Source organism: Chrysochloris asiatica, unplaced genomic scaffold, assembly GCF_000296735.1.
Source record: "Chrysochloris asiatica unplaced genomic scaffold, ChrAsi1.0 scaffold00175, whole genome shotgun sequence".
Taxonomy (NCBI): Eukaryota; Metazoa; Chordata; class Mammalia; order Afrosoricida; family Chrysochloridae; genus Chrysochloris; species Chrysochloris asiatica.
This window is the reverse complement of record NW_006408693.1, coordinates 2,753,378-2,766,687: the sequence shown is the minus strand read 5'-3', so window position 1 is coordinate 2,766,687 and position 13,310 is coordinate 2,753,378. Positions and strand designations below refer to the sequence as shown.

General features: G+C 40.4%; 1 pseudogene; it reads left to right on the top strand.

Moving 5' to 3' along the window:
• Positions 1-1,290: 1,290 nt before the first annotated feature.
• Positions 1,291-3,100, top strand: LOC102828082 (annotated as a pseudogene).
• Positions 3,101-13,310: the final 10,210 nt, after the last annotated feature.

Sequence of the window (13,310 nt, the reverse complement as noted above, 5' to 3'; positions counted from 1 at the left end):
TACCTTGAGCAAAATTCCCTCAAAAATACAACAACACAGATAGCCTTTGAACAATTGCATTTGAAATGTCAAGATTCTCAAATTGCATGAAAACATAATCACATAAGCATATTGGAAAGGACCCATGGAATGGAGCAGTCCTGAAGCATAAAGTTAACTGTTGTTGTTATTCAATGCCATCAAGCTGGTTCCCAGGCATAGCAACTTTGTATAAGGTAACTAGGGGTGGCTTGTGCATTTAAACCACCAACCTTGTAGGTAACAGTCCAGTGCTTATCCTAAAGTGCCACACCAGGACATCTCAACCTCTGTCCTCTGTAATTTCTTTCCTTGTTCCTGAACACAATTGGAAGCACAGAAAAAATAGCACAGAATCTAGAGCAACCTATCTCTCCCCCTATTTAGTTCTGGCATAAATGACACGAAGACAGACACGGACACAATAGAATTCTTGTAGCTCCCAGAAAACTTTGTTGCTGTTTAAAGTCCTAGGTTACATAATTTATACTTTACAAACCAGAATAATAAATGGAATAATTAAGTAGAAAATACTTCGTTGATCCCTATTATCTTAAAGTTATGGATCAAACATCTGTTCAGGCCACACCTGCTTAAGAAACAGCTGGTTAAATGCCAATAGGCTGTGACTTGAATGTTGTTTTCTAAGTCTGGCTTGGCCAACATTAAAACTACCTTTGCTCCTGGCTAAAATAGACGTAGGATTTAGTGATGAGCCAAAGTAGGGGGTGAGGAAGCGTTCACCAAAATTCTCACTTTTCCAGTGTTATTTGGATTCAAACCCCACTACATTCTTATTTTTCCAGGCTCTAGGGATGTCCTTACATCCTACGCTCTGGTAGCGTAGTGGTTACGAATCGGACTGCGAACCTTAAGGTCAGCGGTTCGAAACTACCAGCTGCTCCGCGGGAGAAAGATGAGGCTTTCTACTCCCGTAAAGATTTACACCCTCAGAAACCCTGTACAGGGTCGCTATGGGTCGGAACCGACTCAACGGCACTTAACAACAACAACAACAACAGGGATATTGTAAAAAGGGAAAAGCATAAATATCTCTCTGTTTCCTGCTTCTCTTAGTATGGGTCACTACCTGACAAAAAGAACTGGAGAAACGAGTTTGCCCTCAGGTAATTCATTTTGGGGGAAGCATTTCTAGGGAACAGAGGTGAAAGATGGAGACTAAAATGAGACATAGAGAAAATCAAAACAAGAGTGCACTTTTTAAAAGGTCATGATTGGCCGTTTTCTGCACCAAAGTGAGCAGTAACTACCATGTCAGGTTGGGAGTCTTATTACAAAAAACGAGAAAGATGAAGAAGAACAAGATGAGGGCACTGAAGCAGGCAGAGAATATAAATACTGGGGAAGAGACAGTCTGATTTTCTTAGTGGATGCTTCCAGGGCCGTGTTTGAATCTCAGGATGCATTGACTCCTTTTGACAGCATCATTCAGTGCATCCTGAGTGTGTACACCAAGAAGATCATAAGCAGCGATCGGAATCTTTTGGCCGTGGTATTCTTTGGTACTGGAAAAGAGAAAAATTCAGTGAATTTCAAAAATAGTTCTGTCTTACAGGATTTGGATAATCCAGGTGCCAAATGAATGCTGGAACTAGACCAGTTTAAGAGGCAGCAGGGAAAGAAACATTTCCAAGTGCATAATGTTGCTATGAGTCGGTACCGATTCAATGGCACCTAACAACAACAATTAGCCATGGATCTATTATAAGTAAAGCACTGTGGGTCTGCACCAGCCTCTTTAGTGATGTCCAGTTCAGGTTGAGTCATACGAGAATCATCCTGTTCACCAATGGCATCGATAGCGACAAAGTCGCTGATCTCCATGACACAGGTATCTTCTTGGACTTGATGCACCTGAAGAAGCGTGGAGGCTTTGATATATCCCCGTTCTACAGAGATATTATCAGCATAGCAGAGGATGAGGACATAGGAGTCCACTTCGAAGATTCGAGCAAGTTGGAAGACCTGTTGAGGAAAGTTCGAGCCAAGGAGACCAAGAAGTGCATGCTCAGCAGGATAAAGTTCAAGTTCAAACAACACAGACAGTGCTCACTGTCTGCATTTATAATCCGGCGTTTAAGTCTTCTCCCCCTTAAGTCTGTATCAGGAAACAAATGAGCCTGTGAAAACTAAGACCCAAACGTTTAATGTAAAACCACGGCAGTTTGCTTCTGTCCAGTGATACCAAGAGGTCTCAGACCTATGGGTGTCATCAGATTTTACTAGAGAAAGAGGAAGAGGAACAGCTAAAATGGTTTGATGAAGCAGGTTTGAGTCTCATCGGTTTCAGGCTGTTGGTCATGCTGAAGAAGCACCATTCCCTGCAGCCCTCCCTGTTTGCGTACCCCAGGGAGTTCCTGGTGACCAGGAGCACAGCCCTGTTCAGTGCTTTACTCACCAAATGCCTGGAGAAGAAGATCATGGCAGTGTGCGGATACATACCCAGCAAGAACAGCTCCCTTTACTTTGTGACGTTGGTGCCACAGGAAGAGGAGCTGGATGACCAGAAAATTCAGGTGAATCCCCCAGGCGTCCAACTTATTTTCCTACCCAACGACGATAAACGGAAGGTACCTGCACTGAAAAAGTCAAGGCGAACCCAGAGCAAGTAGACAAGATGAAAGCTATTGTCCTAAAGCTGCGTTTCCAATACAGCAGTAACCGCTTCAAGAACCCAGTGCCGCAGCAGCATGTCAGGAACCTCGAGGCCTTGGCATTGGATTTGATGGAGCCGGAACCATCCTAAGACCTGACATTGCCCAAAGTGCAAGCAATGAATAAAAGACTGGGCTCCCTGGTGGATGAGTTTAAGGAGCTGGTCTACTCAACATATTACAACCCTAAGATGAAAACCAAGCAAAAACAAGATGATGAAGGTTCTGGGAGCAAAAAGGCCCAAGGTAGAGGTATGTGAAAAGGAGCTGAAGGGCCACATCAGCTATGGCATGCTGGGTGAGCTCACTGTGCCCAGCTGAAGGAAGCCTGCCAGGTGTACAGACTGAAGGGTGGCCTGAAAAAGCAGGAGCTGCTGGGCACTCTCACCAGCCACTTCCAGGGTTGACTGGCCAGTCCCCCAGCCACCCTTCTACACTGTCGCAGGTGGACTGATAGGTTCTCATCCCAGGAAAAATGTTTCTCCTGAGCCTGGAGCCATCTGTCTGACAGAGCCCAGGGGTTTTAGCACTGAGACTGTTGCCGTGGAGACAGTGTAGCCCTCCACTTTGCTGTGCCTTACTCTGCTGTCTGAATAAAGAACCCTCCTGTGTGCTAAAAAAAGAAAAAAGATCATGATTGTGAGTGGCTGGGCTGTGGTCCTCCTGTTACCTTATGAGGATCTATGGACTGTCCACTGGAGAAGTGGAAGTGTTTACCTACGAGCTACTATGTGCCATTGGTCAAATGGTTACACATGAGGCATTAGCTTCCTTGCAGTTTTTAATTGTGCATGCACGTTATCAGGCATACTTGAGTGCCACATGAATTTGAGTGCTGGAAAGTTCTCTTAGGAATGTAAAACAATAGAGACTGAGAAGTCCTGGGTAGAGAGTGAGAGGTAAGTGCAGTAGGGTGAACTGTTTTTCAGGGCACGTTTACAAATACAGCTAGTGCTATAGAATGGCTGGAGTAAGGAGTGGGAGAAGAGTATTAAGGGTGCCATGAGCTGCCAGAAGAACAAACAAATCTGTGTTGGAGGAAGTACAACCAGAATGCTCCTTTGAAGCCAAGATGGTTTTACTTAGTCTCTCATATTTGAACATATTATCAGTAGAGACCAGTCCTCAGAGAAGGACATCATGCTTGCTAAAGTGGAGAGTCAGCGAAAAACAAGGTGATTCCCCAATGAGATGGATTGGCACAGTGGCAGCAGCAATGGGCTCAAGTGTAGCAGCTATTGTGATCATAGCTCAGGAACGAGTGGTGTTTCATTCTGTTGCACATATGGTCGCTATGAGTCTAAACCAATCCGACAGCATCTAACAACAGCAGGATGTGAAGGATATGAAGAAGAGCCCTAGAGGTGTCCTATTCACTCGGATGTTCCAAACCAAAGGACAGGTCAGACAAAGAAGCAACAGGTGGAGAGAAACACATAAACACACATACATGCCTCATGAGCATTAAAGGTGAGTTTGTTGCACAGTCACAATGCGCTTCCTTCTATTGAACCTCAGATTTAGGTAGAAGTAGTTAAAAGCACCACTACTCATCTGTCAGTTTATCATACTGTGCTGACTCGTGTGTTTCTGTGATGCTGGAAACTATGCCACAGGTATTTTAAATACCAGCAGGTCAACCCATGGTGGACAGGTTCTAGTGGGGTTCTCAGACTAAGACAAACTAGTAAACAGGAGAGATGGACCACTTCTAAATGGATAGCCATTGAAAACCATTTGAACAACAGTGGATTCTTGTCTGACATAGTGCCAGAAGATGGTCACTTCAAGCTAGAAGGCACTCAAGATACAACTGGGGAAGAGCTGCCTCCTTAAAATAGAATTGATCTTATTGACAGAGATGGAGTTAAGCTTTCATGACCTTCATTTGCTGATATGGCACAACTCAAAATGAGAAGAAACAGTTGTGATCCATTAATAATCAGAATGTGTAAAGTACGAAGTATGAATCTAAGAAAATTGGAAGATGTTAAAAATGAAATGTAACTCATAAAGATCACTATCTTAAGCAGTGAACTGAAATGGACAGGTATTGTCGATTTTAAATCAGACAAGCATATGGTTTTCTATGTTGGGAATGACATTGAAGAGGAAAAGTGTAGGATTCATCATCAAAAAGTCTATTTCAAGATTTATCTTGAAGTACAATGGAGTTTTGATAAGATCATATCCAGACAATTCCAAGACCATTTAATACCATTCTTATTCAAATTTATACAACTATTAAAGCTGTTGTAATTGCTGCTGTTAAGTACCATCAAGTTGGTTCTGACTCATAAAGATCACTTCAAGTTAGAAGACACTCAAAATACAACTGAGGTTTTCAAGGGTTTCCAAGAAGTGACTGGTGGGTTTGAACCACTGACTGTAAAGTTAGCACTTTCAGTTCCCATCCTGTAGCACCACACAAGAACTCTACCACGTAAGCTAGTGATGATGAAATTGAAGAATTTTACCAACTTCTTCGAGCTGAATAAAATTGATCAAATATGCAGTCAACATGCTTTTAAGAATTGCATATAGCCTTAGTGATAGAAATAATGCTGGAGATTACATGATAGAATTTTACAAGACTAATGGCACCTGAATTTAGAAACCATAACAAGAACAGATTTGATGCATTGGATTAATGACTAAAGACCACAGGAGTTGTGGGATGACATAAAAAACATCATACATGAAGAAAACAAAAGGTCATAAAAAGACAGGAAAAAAGGGAAAGACACAGCTGATGTCACAAGAGATTTTGAAACTTCCTCTTGAACATAGAGAAGCTAAAGTGACTTAAAGAACTAATAAAGTACTGTCAGGACAAACCCCCCTCTAAAACCAAAACTCAAAGGGAACACATGAGCAGGCATGTAAGCTTGCTGGTGACCACATTGGTATACTGGTGAGTGGAAGAGGGGGAAAGGCAGTAATGAAGAAATGGGCTGAGTTCAACCACATTCCATGGACTCCTGTTGACCTGGAAATGAGGGAGAGAAGAGGAAGGGCTGGTTGGTCCAAGTGTGGTGAGACCTTGGGACACCTGAGCCCACAGACAAGGACATAGCCTCAGAGGGCTAGAGCTGAGAGTGAAGCATCCAGCTGATATGAAGTGAGGGGAGATGTACAAGAACACCCAAACTTGCAGATAGTACCCATTTGACATAGCTTTGATGGCTTGATATTCAGAACTCAACCAGAGAAAGATAAAAAATAAAAATAAAAAATTTTTGGATAAAGGAAATGAGGATAAATTGCTACAATTTGATGAACTTGATATATACTCATGGACTGATGATCTGTCCTGTAAACTTTCACTCAATTCACAATAAAAACATTTAAAAAGAAAGAAACAATGAAGTAAAAAAGCTGAACAGAAAATTTCCAAGTGTTGCTCAAAAAGAAAGTCAAATATTATAATGAAATGTACATAGACCTAGAGTTAGAAAACCAAAAGGGAAGAAAATGTTCAACATTTCTCAAGCAGAATGAATTGAAGAATAATTCAAGCCTCAACTTGAAATATTGAAGGATTCTATGGCCAAAATATTGAACGATGCTGGAGATATCAAAAGAAAATGGAAGGAATTTAGAGTCACCACAAAAAAGAATTGCTTGATGTTCAGTCATTTCAAAAGGCGTCATATGATCAAGAACTGAAAGCATTGAAGACAGAAGTCCAAAGAGCACTGAAGGCATTGGTGAAAAACACGACTCCATGAATTGATGGAATTCAAATAGAAATGTTTCAACAAACTGATGCAGCACTGCAGGTGCTCACTTATTTTTGTCTAGAAATTTGGAAGATAGCTATCTGGCCAACCAAATACAAGAGATTCATATGTGTGCCTATTCCAAAGAAAGGTGACTCCATGGAATGTGGAGATCATTGAACAAAATCATTAATATCACATATGAGTAAATATTTGCTGAGTATAATTAAAAAACAATTGCAGCAGTACATCAACAGGGAGTGGCCAGAAATTCACGTCGGACTCAGGAGAGGATGTAGAGCTGGGACTATCATTGCTAATGTCCAATGGACCTTAACTAAAAGCAGAGCAGGCCATAAGAATCCAATTTGCTTGCATCCACAGATATCAACTAAGAAATCAAAGGATGCATTGCATTAGGCAAATCTGCTGCAAAATACCTCTTTAAAGTGTTAAAGAGAAATGATGCCAGTTTGAGAATAAAGGCACCAAGCCATGGCATTTTCATTCATCTCACATGCATGTGAAAGTTGGACAACAAATAAGGAAGACTACAGAAGAATAGATTAATTTGAATTACGGTGTTGGAGAAGAATCTTGAAAGTACCTAGAAGAACAAACAAATCTGTCTTAGAAGAAATACAGCCATAATTCTCCTTAGAAGCTAGAATGGTCAGACTTGGTCACTTGTATTTTGGACATATTATTAGGAGGGACCAGTCCCTGGAGAAGGGTAACTGACAAATAGTAAAACCCCCAACAAGATGGATTGACACAGTGGCAGCAAGAATGGGTTCACACATAATAGCAGTTATGAGGATAGCATAGGACCAGATAGTGTTTGGTTTTGTTGTACATAGGGTCACTATTAAGGAGCTCTGGTAGCATAGTGGTTACAAACCGGGCTGCGAACCGCAAGGTCAACAGTTCGAAACTACCAGCTGTTCCGCGGGAGAAAGATGAGGCTTTCTACTCCCGTAAAGATGTACAGCCTCGGAAACCCTGTTCAGGGTTACTATGGGTCAGTACTGACTCCACGGCACATAATAATAACAACAACAGGGTCACTATCAGTCAGAACCAACTCAATGTCACCTAAATACAGCAACTAAAAGTCAAAGGCAGCACTAGGTCATTGCTGAGCTTCTCATTGAGGCCTTTCCTTACTTGTAGCATGGAGTAAGGGAACAGCATATGTTTCCTGCAGGTAGATGGCTTCCTGAAGGGAGAATTGGAGAAAAGATGTAGATGAACTGTGCATGCTGAGTTCTTTGTTCTGAAATTCCCTTCAGAATGAGCAAGCTATTGGGTAGATAAGGGCCAGGAGCATTCTGCTGGAGTGAAGTAGAAACACCTCTTCCCGCTGACCAGTATCCTTGTTCAGGACTTTATTCAATTTTTTATTATTGCCACAACAAAGGCAAAATTCTCACAGGGGTTAGAAGGAAAGTGACAAAAGAGGACTCCTGGTGTGGAGCTGAGGGTTAATGCACTGGATTGCAAAGTCAGTTTGAATGGCAAGTCGATTTCACAGCTGCTCCTGTGAAACTCTATACAGGGTCGCTATGAGTCAGAACTGACTTGAGGGCACTTAACAACAACAACAACCCCCACCCAGGATGCAAAAAGAAGTCACTCACATGGTTCTGTTTAATCACCACTGCAGCACTACATCCTAGTTGAAGATCAAAGTCTAGAAAGATAATGGCATGCATTACACTGATCTTGTGTAATGCATGCCGTTATCTGACTTAAGTCCTGGTATGGCACTGTGGGATAAAGCCCTGGACCTCAAGGTCAGTTCAAACTACAAGGTTGGCTGTTCAAAGTCACCAGCTGCTCCTTAGAAACCTTATACAGGGTTGCTGTGAGTCAGAACCAACTCCACGGCATGTAACAGCAACAGGACAAAGTTGACTCTATGGAAGAATAGGATGGTACCAGGTTCTTCCCATCGCTTTCTCTGTTATCAACTTTGAAATAAATCACAGACATTTGATAGTGAATGGGTAGTAAGAATTTCTAGGAATGTTCTCAGAATTTTAAAGGAGAAAAGGTACAAATATTTCTTGACCTAATATGTATCAATAATAATATTGTTTCATAAGGTTTGCTCTTTAATTCTTACAACAAATAATTGAAACAGGCATCAATATAATGTTACAAATAGAGGAACATAGCTGGAGATATTGAGAAATTCAGTTAGAAATAGAACCAGGAATTGAATTGAATTGAACATTGTTATATTCTAAAAAACAATTATTGCAGATATTTTATCACATTTTACATAGGTAGATTAAATGGGTTTTAATATGGCATTTCCCAATAAATTTTTGTTCAAAATGTTCAAAATTCTTTACAAAGGAGAGTGTCGTTTCATTTCTCTATCCTAAAGTTGCAATATCAAATAAGCTTTGGACAAAGCTGGTACTCATGTTGCATAGTATTGCTCCCATATACAAAATTCTGGGCCTAGCACACAATATAATTATTTTCAGGTTCTAAAAATAAAAATCTCATGTCAGCGCATAAAGCAATAGGGAAGTTTTTGGTCTTTAGCATGTGCAAAGCTCCTAAGCACATAAATGAGACTTCCAAAATTCAAAAATTTTGTAGGTAACCAAAATAAAACTTTGTACAACTCATTTCTATCTGTCAAGATTTCACATTGTCATTAACGAGAGGTAATTAATGCAGGATAATTTTCTGAAAATACTTTCATGTATTAAGAATCACACAAGAATTCATTTCACAGTATGACCTTGTGCTTTTCCTGCCATAGAAAGATTGTAGAATTGAATTTTAACAGCAGCCGTAGTTGTCTCCAAATACGTTACAAGCTTGTGTTCCATGAAGTTTCTGTAAGGTGTTTTCCAATAGTTTACTGAATTGTTTAATCCAAGTGAGAACATTTAAGATGTTCAAATAAAGTGTAAACAAATTAATTTTATTTTAAAAAAGAAAGAAAGTGAAAAGATTATTACATTCTCAGAAAAGACCCAAAGAGATAAAAAGGTAGCACAAAATGAAAACACTTCAAAAATTTGTGGTTTAAATCCACCCAGAGATGCCTTGGAAGATATGCCTGGCATTTATTTCCAAAACCTGCAGCCACTGAAAACCCTATGGAGTGAAGTTCTACTCTGAAATACTTGGGGTTGCCATGAGAAGAAATCGATGTTTGGAAACATATCAATTGGTATTCTGTCGATTCCTGGAGCATCATTTGTCACCACCGCATTTAGTGCAGCTTGGCGTTCTTTCTTCAGTATTATCAGTTTTTGATCATCTGTCAGAATTGAGAAATGAGAAAAGGAAAATATTATAAAAAATTGTGCTAAGACTTGAAGCTCAAAAGCTAAAAGGTAAGAAACACACTTGGTATTTATCAAGTTGAAATAACTGAAGAAAAAATTCAGGCTTCAAATTGCAAGGATCTATGGGCAAAATGGAGTGCTGTGTGGCGCTGGGGATGAATGTACCACACTGCAAAGCTGTTTGAACTGCAAGGTTGGTGGTTCAAGCTCATCAGTCGCTCCTCAGAAATCCTATACAGGGTCGCTATGGGTCAGAACTGACTCGATGGCACTTAACAACAACAACAATATGGGCAAAATATTGAGCAATACAGGAAGAATTAAAATAATATGGAATAAATACACAGTAAATGTAGCCAAAAGAATTAGTCAATATTCAACCATTTCAGGAGGTAGCAGATGATGAAAAGCAGATGATGTTAAGGATTTCATCTTCTTTATGTTCAGGTGTGATACATACTAGATGAGATGGAGTGTAACTATCATTTTGAATTGAAGAAAAAGAGTATTTGTGATATTTATGTTTGCTATCATTTAGTGTCCTGGTTGCTGAAAGTGAAGAGGACTTGAAACATTTACTGATGAAGATCAAAGAACACAGCCTTCGGTATGGATTGCTTCTCAATGTCAAGAAAACAAAAATCCTCACCACTGGACCAATAAACAACATTCTTATCAACAGAGAAAAGATTGAAGTTGTCAAGGACTTCATTCTTCTTGGATCAACTATCAGCAGCAGTCAAGAGATCAGACGACATATTGAATTGGGCAAATCTGCTGCACAGGAACTTTTTAAAGTGTTGACGAGCAAAGATTTCACCCTGAGGACTAAGGTGCGCCTGACTCAAGCCATGGTATTTTCAATAACCTCATATGGATGCGAAAGCTGGACAGTGAATAAGGAAGATCGTAGAAGAATTGATGCCTTTGAATTGTGGTGTTGGAGGAGAATACTAAAAGTGCCATGGACTGCCAAAAGAACCAATCGATCTGTTTTGGAAGAAGTGCAGCCAGAGTGCTCCTTGGAGGCCAGGATGGCTAAACATCTCTCATACTTTGGACATATTGTCAGGAGGGAACAGTTGCTGGAGAATGATGTCATGCTGGGTAAGATGGAGGGTCAGAGAAAAAGAGGAAGACCCTCAACGAGATGAATCGGCCAGGTGGCATCATTGATGGCATCAAGTGTGGCAGCGGTAGTGAGGTTGGCCCAGGATTGGACATTGTTTCATTCTGCTGTACATGGGGTCACTGTGAGTCAGTTCCGACTTGATGGCACCTGACAACAACAAGTGTCCTGGTGTGGCGCTGTGGGTTAATGCACCAGACTGCAAAGCCATTTGAACTGCAAGGTCGGTGGTTCAAGCTCACCTTTTACTCCTCAGAATCCCTATACAGGGTCGCTATGGGTCAGAATCGACTCAACGGAACTTAACAACAACAACATCATTTAGTGTGGCACTGTAGATCAGTACTGGACTGTGAACCACAAGATTGGCAGTTCAAATCCACCAGCTGTTCCTTGGAAACTCTGTACAGGGTCGCTATGAATTGGAAGTGACTCCGTGGCACTTAACAACAACAACTTCGTTTAGTAGTCAGAGGAATAAGAACCTACAGTAATTTGAGGTGACACTAAAAGGATATGCTCAACCATTCACAAGGCTAGGGACAAATATTTGCTATTATTTTTGTGATATCTGAACATATTCTTTAAATAATAAAGGTTTCTGAAAGGGGAAAATAATCTTTAAGAAAGCAAAAGTTGAAGGGAGTTACAAATTTCTAGCCTAGTTAACAAGTAACTTATGCAAAATAACTTTCACATGAACAAGGAACTTCAAAAGCAGCCAGCAGCTGTTGCCATGCTACCAAAAGTTAGCCCTTTGCCTCTCATCACTGATTTCTGCTTTTGGAAAGTAGTTTGTGCTATTTTTTTTGCTACAAGGAAGAGCCCAGCACTCTAGGCTAGGCTGGGCTGTTTGGTCCTCCCGGGAAAAGAAGAGAAGAGGATATCACTGCCCAGGGGAACAGAGTTCATTAGGAGACAAAGGTGACAGGTGTTTGCTTTCTGAAAAGACTAACAGCTATAGAAAAACTCAACTGTGCTATATTTCTAATACATGAAGGTGGTTAGTGCAGGGAAGATAGAGCAGGCTGAGAAGGAAGGGTACAAATAGTTGACCAATTATCCTTATTTTCCGGAAAATAAGGAGTTTCCTCAGACATGGTACTTTCCACTTTAAAAGCAGGGCAGTTCTGGGCAAATTGGGATGGTGGGTCAATGAAATGAATCAGTTCTTTGGATGGTCAAATGGCTACAATTACTTCCCATTCCTCCTTTTCCCCTCTTCCCTCCCTGCCACTTCCCACCCCCATCCTCCTAGAATCTTCTAACTGACTTCAGAATAAACTATTGCACCTCTGCCTCTGCTTTGTCTAAATAAGCAACAGGCCTGAAAGATACCATTTCAAGCTAACTATTCCAGACTGGTATCCCCATGTCTGACTACCTCCCCACATTTAGTGATTAGGCAGAAAACTTGAATTATATTCTGTACAGCCAAATATACAATCCTTGAAATATCAAACGGGTCGGGGAGATCCTCTGGTCTCTACAGAGGTGGAATCATGAAAGTTTTCCATCCTACCTAGACACTTTTTAAGCCAGGGAGAAAGCCTTGTAATGGAGCTTTTTCCTGTTGTGCAACATCTGTCATATGTGAACATTAAAACAACTTTTAGCAATGCTAACATCATATGCATGTGTCTTGTGTACAACTTGATCAGCATAAATGTATATAACACCCATGTAGTTGTTGATACCACCAGATGGAGTTCTTATCCCAGATCTCTAGTAAGTACTTGGATCTGGGGACAGTCTTTAAGATGACCTATGTGTATAACATGACCACCCTAAATACTGACACAGCTAGGCTTCTTTAAGGCAGATGAAAAGATCATATACTAAATGTAGATGCATGAGCAGAATATACATATAGTGGACAAATCTAGTGTTTGGACTATGAACCACCAATGCATAAAGTGAAAAAAAAAAAAGTCATTCAGGAGTCCCATGTTCCTTCCCGTGTATGATGAGGAAATATGTAATATTCACCAAATACAAATATTGATCCGAAATAATGAATATGAGTCAATATTCAAGAGTCTGAGAAATTGTTCCTATTCTTGACAAAATTGCACCTATCCGAGCCTCACAAGTTATTGAGAGTGGTTACATTTTTCCTTTACCTGAGGAGGCTTAACAGTATAGTAATTATGAGCATGGGACTTGTTGTAGGGCAGCTCTGGCTTCAAATCAAGGCTTAATTATATATGCTTTATTACATATTACTGGTGTGACCCAAGGTAAATTTCTTAATCTCTTTGGGAATTAGTTTCCTCTTCTGTAAAATTAATACCCCCTAGGTGTTGTTCTAAGATTTAAAATAAGATTAGTTGAGTATATGAAAGAAGAGTATTGTTGTTACGGTTATTTAGTGGATTCCAATTCACAGTGAGTCTTGCAACGTGTTAGAAGTGTACTATAGGGTTTCCTAGGTTGTAAATCCTTATGG